Source organism: Protobothrops mucrosquamatus, unplaced genomic scaffold (assembly GCF_001527695.2).
Source record: "Protobothrops mucrosquamatus isolate PMUCROS unplaced genomic scaffold, P.Mucros_1.0 scaffold2091, whole genome shotgun sequence".
Taxonomy (NCBI): domain Eukaryota; kingdom Metazoa; phylum Chordata; class Lepidosauria; order Squamata; family Viperidae; genus Protobothrops; species Protobothrops mucrosquamatus.
In genome coordinates this window covers 58,442-65,829 of record NW_015388193.1, presented here as the reverse complement: position 1 = coordinate 65,829, position 7,388 = coordinate 58,442, and positions in this window count along the sequence as shown.

Sequence of the window (7,388 nt, the reverse complement as noted above, 5' to 3'; positions counted from 1 at the left end):
CAACCTCTGCTCTTTTATGACTCATGGACTTCAACTCCCAGAATTCCTGAATCAGCTGATTCAGGAATTCTGGGAGTTGAAGTCCATGAGTCATAAAAGAGCAGAGGTTGCCTACCCCTGGTATAGGGTCTCCTGCTTGAGCAGGGGGCTGGACTAGAAGACCTCTAAGGTCCCTTCCAACTCTATTCTGATTCTTTGGAGAAGGGGGGGGGGGGTCAGGATTCCGTGTTCATGTTCAAGTATGCACTTCGGGAAGGGACTTCCCACCTAACTCAGAGCCAAGTTCAGAGTCGCTGGAAGCCTTCCTTTCCAGCCTCTCCTTTCTGAGCAAAAGGAACAAGAAATAAAAGATCCAGCCCGAAAGGACGAAGCGCAAAAGTGCTTCAGATAGGATCACGTGGTTGACGATCTGTGACGACACGACCCGCCGCCTTTCGAGTGTTTTTTTTCCCCCTTCCACTCTATGGCCGGAAGAGTTCCCTCTCGCTCCCGGAAGTGAAGCCCGGTACTCGTCCGGGAAGAGGGGCGGCATGCAGGTCTCCAGCCTCAACGAGGTGAAAATCTACAGCCTGAGCGCCGGCCGGAGCCTGCCGGAGGTGAGAACGCGGAAGCGCGAAACCCCCGCCTTTGCCCTGTCCGCGCGCTCCGCCTTCCCGCGCGCTGCGCTTCTTAGTATAGAGCGCGCCTTTCCGCTCTGCGCGATGCCCAAAGGCGGATCTTGCGCTTCAAGTTCCCGATCAGTACAGGTCGAAAAGGCGATCGCTACCCGGGAAAGGGTATTTCTGACCTTACGAAAAACATGTTACGGGAGAGCCACCCCGGCTTCTCGAAGCCCGCATGGCCAATGTTAGAAGATGACGAAAAAGGAATATTGCAAGAACCTCTGTGGACCTGGCTGGATGAAGTTTCCCTGAAATGAGCTTGGTTGTTTTCTTGCGGACGTTTCATTACCCAAACTAAATAACATCATCAGTGCTAGTGATGCACGTAGCACTGATGATGTTATGTAGTTGGGTAATGAAACAACTGCAAGAAAACCAAGCCCAGAGAGCATCAAGGGCTCCTCATTTCGGTCCTGAGTTACAAATATTCTCCTTTATTAGCTTCTCTAAGGCAGCTGATTTTCAAATCTTTTTGCCTTTTAAATCTGTTGGACCCTCCGATGAAAACAAGCAGTACATAAAATCTCATGCTTTTGTAACAAGTTAGGCTGTCTTCTTCTTTAGACTTAGAAATAAGCTGCTTTGAGATTATTAATGTTTAATATTTACTCTGAACATATGTCGTATTAATCTTGAAGGCAGCGTTCCACAACTTTGTTTCCTGGCCAGTGTTAAGGAATCTGGGAGTTGCACTCCACACTTTTCTAGATTTGAGAAGTTCATTTTAAAGTGCTACAGACATCATTTCCTTTTTATGACTCTACCTCTGACTCGATTGGGAGAATGAAGACTTAATTAAATGAGCCTTGGAGGAATTTGTAATGAGATGCAAAATATGCTTGACATTGCCATATTGGTGGCTTTGATACGCTTTCGTAGCTGTAGACAATCAAAAGAAGTCCTTTCTATTCATATTCTGTTTTAGAATACCAATAAAATTTAGGTAAGGTGAATATTTTTATTCATCAAGATCTAGGTTTTAATACTATAATCTGTAGATGTACAGGTAGCTCTCATCACCTGCTAAGTGACACAATTGTAAAATAGAAGGTCATGTGACTATTAGAATCTGACTGAAGATCGCAGATGGTGATCATGTGGCTGCTGGACACTACAACCAGTGTAAATATGCACCAGTTACCAAGCACCTAAACCACGATTACATGACCATGGGCAGGGTGCCAGGGCCTCAGCTTCAAGGAGGGGTATTAAATCTTGTTCAGCCCATTGTAACTTTGAATGGTTGCTGAACGAGTGGTTGGTAAACAAGTAATATCACTCACAGTGTGGTCCTATGTATGTCTAATACTGAATTCTTCAAAGTGTAAGTACAGGTATTTAGAAGTGTACCTTTCTTTTTATTAGATATAATGCCAGAAAAGACTGATAAACAAAGCATATATTTGATTTTACATGTAACAACAGCGGCAAGAATTACTTTCGCACAATATTGGAAAAATGAAATACCATCAGATGAAGAAATAATTAAAAAAATACTAGAATGTACGGAGATGGATAGACTGACTTTGAGGTTGAAAGAAAAAGAAGAAACAGAATATTATCAAACTTGGGACTTATTTTATCAATGGCTAGAGGAAAGAAAGGATTAGGAATTAAATCTGTATTTGTGAATGTAAAACTCAGACAACAAGTTTGTTGAACACGTACTATTGAATGTATGAAAAAAATCAATAAAAATCTTATATAAAAAAAAGTGTGCCTTCCTTGAACTAATTCTCAGGATAAGTAGAAAAAAATGCAGCCCCCTCCCTCTTGTTTTTGTGAACATTTGGGCTATTTAAGAGTCAATATTTTATTGATATACTGGCTAGAAATTAAATTCTACCACAGCTGGCAGATACAAAACTGTCAAAAGTTGTTTTTATGTATTTAACATGTTATTTTGTAAATGTTATACTTCCTTTGTTTGAAAGTTGGGAATATTTTTTTCTGACCGTACTACTGTACCAAATTTACTAGATCTTTATTGCATGATCTAAGATTTGTAAGCTGATAAGGCAAAAATATAGTGTCTCCAGCTTCTTGAAAGAAAAACAAAGCTATAGGGATTGCAGTGAATTATCTTGAAAACACCTGCACAGTAGAGATGAAAATTTCTAATCAACTGCTTACATATTCCCCAAGTTCTTAATTTTGTAATATGCTCTTGTGATGGTAAAGGTCTGCTTAGTTACAGAATCAGGTGACTTTTTAGCACTTGTGAATACGCAGTTACTGTGTTGGATCCTGCTGCAATTATTGTTTTATTTGATTTTATTGTATTTTTAGTGTTTAATCCTTTGTAAGCTGAAAGCGTTTAGCTGAAGATTTTTTAAAATATAAACCGGCTTTCTTGAGCAACCTTTCTTTAGTCTTTTCCACAAATCATTAAACTTCAGAGTTTTTGTTTGTGTTTTTTTATAGTGGCTTTCTGATAGAAAAAAAAGAGCACTGCAAAAGAAAAATGTTGGTGAGTTGCCCTTATTTTATTCTAAAAAGAGTTCTTATGTTCATTCGTGCATGTTAATATTATTTCAGATTCCAACAAANCACTCCCATACCTGCTATACTTGAATAAAAGTAGGTGCGTAGGAACTCAAGGGGTCTTTTCGCTCCTGCTTCTACACACCACACCAAAGAAAGATGTTGTCCGTGTCTTCTTAAGCCGCGTGCGAGGCCCGATAGTCAGCCTGACTATCGTACATCACCGGTTCCCCAAATCACCCTGGAAAGGGCCAAACGTATCAGAGGAGTCTGCTGTAGGAAAAATGAGAATTACTTCATCACATTCAAGACATGATCCAATGGTGTTTTGAAAGAAACAACTTTAAAAGGCAACCTGTACATGTCAAAATACATATATGATGATAAAGTTGTTTTGGCATTAACATTTTAATTCTATAACAATGGTGTCAAATGAACTATTACTCAGTCAAAGAGAGAGAATTTAACCTATATTTAGATATAGTGCCATCAATTTCAGTAGATTTTTAAAAGTAAGGAAGCCTCAAATTAAGTTAATCTCTCTCTCTCCCTCCCTCCCTCCCTCTGTGTGTGTGTGTGTGTGGGAAAGGTTTTTCAGAAGTGGCTTGCCATTACCTGCTTCCTAGAACTGAGAGAAAAGAACTGGCCTAAGGTCCCTCAACTGGCTTTGTGCCTAAGGTGGGACTAGATGAACAAATTCATATAGGTATATTTAGCAATGTTATAGAAGTGTTTTGTCATTACTTTCTTCAGATCATTATTTGTGTGCCAATATAGTCCATAGTGCTGTTATTATCATAAATTATTGCACAGAATCAATTGATTTTGGTTTTAAAAAATCCATAAGATGCAATCTATCAGCATATAATAAGAGTTAGCTGTCACTGTTGTACCTGAAATGCCTAATTTATTATTTTATTTGTGTAATTTGGATCACATTAAAAATAAGAGGTCATCTTCACATCATATGATTGTCCCCTCACAAAATAAGATTCTGTGAGGGGAAAAACATATAATTCCAGTTGTAAAACTCCAAGAAAATAGAGCAGAATATCATATATTGATCTAAGTAATAAAAAAGAGGAAATCCACATTTAAGTAAAATTTATTTCAGAAATTTTTGATCAAAGGATTTTGCACACCCAGTGAAACTAACAACACTGATTTCAATTTTTGTGAATGTATATTCATCCCAAATAATAATCTATGACCAAAGGGTTGGTGACCATTTACAAAAGCAGATAGTGATTTTTTAAAAAAATAAATAAAGACTGTATATGCTATTCTGATCTAATGACTCTGCATGGATAATCTACTTGGAAATAATGTCTGTATGCTGTTTGCCAGTTTTGATATCAATATTTTTGTGTTGATGTGCTGACTTCATGCCCAGACTAGCAATAAATCTACAGACACTTCACCTCATATTTCTGCAATTTGATTATAAACAGGAACTTCAGATGATATGGCTAGATGTTTTCTTGCAGAAAAATCAGAAATCATAGACGATTTGACTATTGCTGTATACAAAATCATCTGTCTATATGTTTCATCCAATATTTAAATTCTAGGTCATTTCTTCAACCTTTCAATTCAAGTGAAATTTGGATGTTCTTTTTGTGACCTTGATGCTGGGAGACATTTGTTTAATAAAGATTCAGTCTAGCCTGAAAACCAGTGGTTCCCAGTTTACCAATTTCAGTTCTTACACAAAATATTTAGTAATCAATTTCACTATTTATTTCAACCAGGGATTAAGCTTGTTTTGATACTTAGACGTACAGTAGTTGTTGTCCTGCAGAATGACTTTTGCCTAGAATACAGCCTTGTTGATTTGTCTGGATATTTCAGTTTATTGCAATGTAATTTTTGTGTGGTTGCCTTTATTCATTTATTGTATTTATATTAGAAAGGAACACAAACATACATTATGATGACCCACTTCTAAAATAAAGAATAGACAAAAATAATCTATTTAAATGGCGACAAAGATCCTCTCTAGGGCTAGCTCCCAATATTATGAACTTAGATATAGTAACAACAGTTAAAACCTTAGTTAAAATCAGTTTTTAGCTGATATTAGTATATCTAAATTCATAATGTGAACAGTTATTTCTTCAAGTAAACATACAAATGAGACACACTTGCACATCATGTATGTGTATGTGCCCATATGCCACTCACAAACTCTACATTAAAAGAAAGAAGAAGAAAAATAATTGAATAAGTACTGATCAACATTAACTGCTTAAAATCAATCCCCCAGATATCCTAACTATTCTTTCATATATGAAATACATTCACGGAGAAATATACATACTCATTGCAGCAAGGGAACTGATTGTAATAGGATGTTACCAACATAATTGGCCAGTTTAATATGATTTTTCACTGGTTCTATTTGATTTCTGGTCACAATTCTAGTGCTGATTTTAACTCATCAAGCTCTTTGTAGCTTGGGATCACAGTACCTGGGGGGGGGGAACACCTCTTTGTACTTCTGTGTGCAGATTTCATTTCAGTTTTGCTCTGGGAACTCTCTGGTGTTGAAGATGGCAGCGGAAGGACTGTTTCAATGGTAGCCCCTCTTATTCCAGAATGGCTTTCCAGAAAGCAGCTAGCAAAGATGGTTACAGTATATTCTTCCAAGGCTTTTAATATATTTAATATATTTCTGCTAATTTCAAAGGTACGTCCTTGACTTACAACCATTTGTTTATTGATCGTTTGAAGTTACAACAGCAGAGAAAAGAGATTTATGAATGGTTTTCACACAAACCAACATTGCAGCCTCATGTTCACATGATCAAAATTCAAGCACTTGGCAACTGGCATGTATTTATGACAGATGCATTGTCCTGGGGTCATGTGATCCCATTTGTAACCTTCCCAGCCGGCTTCTAACAAGCAAAGTCAATAGAGGAAGTCAGATTTGCTTAATGACCACAAAATTCATTTAACAACTGCAGTGATTCACTTAACAACTGTGGTGAAAAAGTTTGTAAAAGGAGGCACAACTCATTTAACAACTGCCTTGATTAGCAACAGACATTTTGGGCTCAATTATGGTCAAAAGCTGAGAACTGACTTTGTATGCTACCTACAAATTTTACAAAACTACTTACAAAATTACCCTGGTTGCTGCTATTATTGTCTATTGTAGAAGTTTGTTTGATTACCATTGTAAAAGCAGACTTCAAATCTGTCATTTGCAGTTGGCTAGTCCAAAGGACAGATGAAGACTCAAGAGTTAAACATCCACCTTTTTTCTCAGACACAGAGTTTCACATCTTTAAAAAAGGTAGTTTTACCCCAATACCTCTGGGGAAATTTGAGAAAAAAATGGTGTGATGCAATGGAGAGTAGAAAGCCACCACTATGCTCCTGCAGAATGAAATGAGATTTCCTGGAAAAGACCATTTCCAAGGAACGGCATGGAAACCAAGACCAAGCACCTCCGGCTTTCTTTCTTGCTCTTTTTTGGGATGGGGGTTACTGGACCCTCATTCAGCCCAAGGAAAAACTTGGGCATAAAGACCAACTGGCACAGAAGAACACATCTGAGGCCACATTCATCAGGGAAGAAGGAAGAGTGGGAACTTGGCCCTGCTTTGCCAGAAAGCCGCCACAAAGAGGAGGGCTTCGATTTATTTTCCAAAACACCAGAAGGTAGGACAAGAAAAAATTGATGGAAACTAATCAAGAAGCAACCTGGAATTAAGGAGAAACTTCCTAACAGTGAAGACAATCAACCAGCGGAAGAGCTTGCCTTCAGAAGTTGTGGGTGCTTCAACACTGGAGGTTTTTAAGAAGAGACTGGACAGCCATTTATCTGGAATGGTATAGGGCAGTGATGGCGAACCTTTTAGAGACCGAGTGCCCAAACTGCAACCCCAAACCCACCTATGCATGGTCGGGTGCCAGGTGGGTATGGCCCATTGGCTGGGTGTGGCCCATTGGGTGGGCATGACTGCGGTGGTAACACCAGACTGGGTGGGACTAAAAAGTTCAATCAATCAATTCCAACTTTGCAAGATCTTTTTTTCCATGTGAGAAGTTGAAATTGACTGATTGATTGAACCTTTTTTTTTTTGTACACAGCGGCAGAGGCCTAAAGCGAAAAGGTTTTATAAAACCCAGCTGAAGGCCTAGGACTGGGGCGACGGCACGCGTGCCCACAGAGAGGGCTCTGAGTGCCGCCTCTGGCACCCGTGCCGTAGGTTCGCCACCACTGGTATAGGG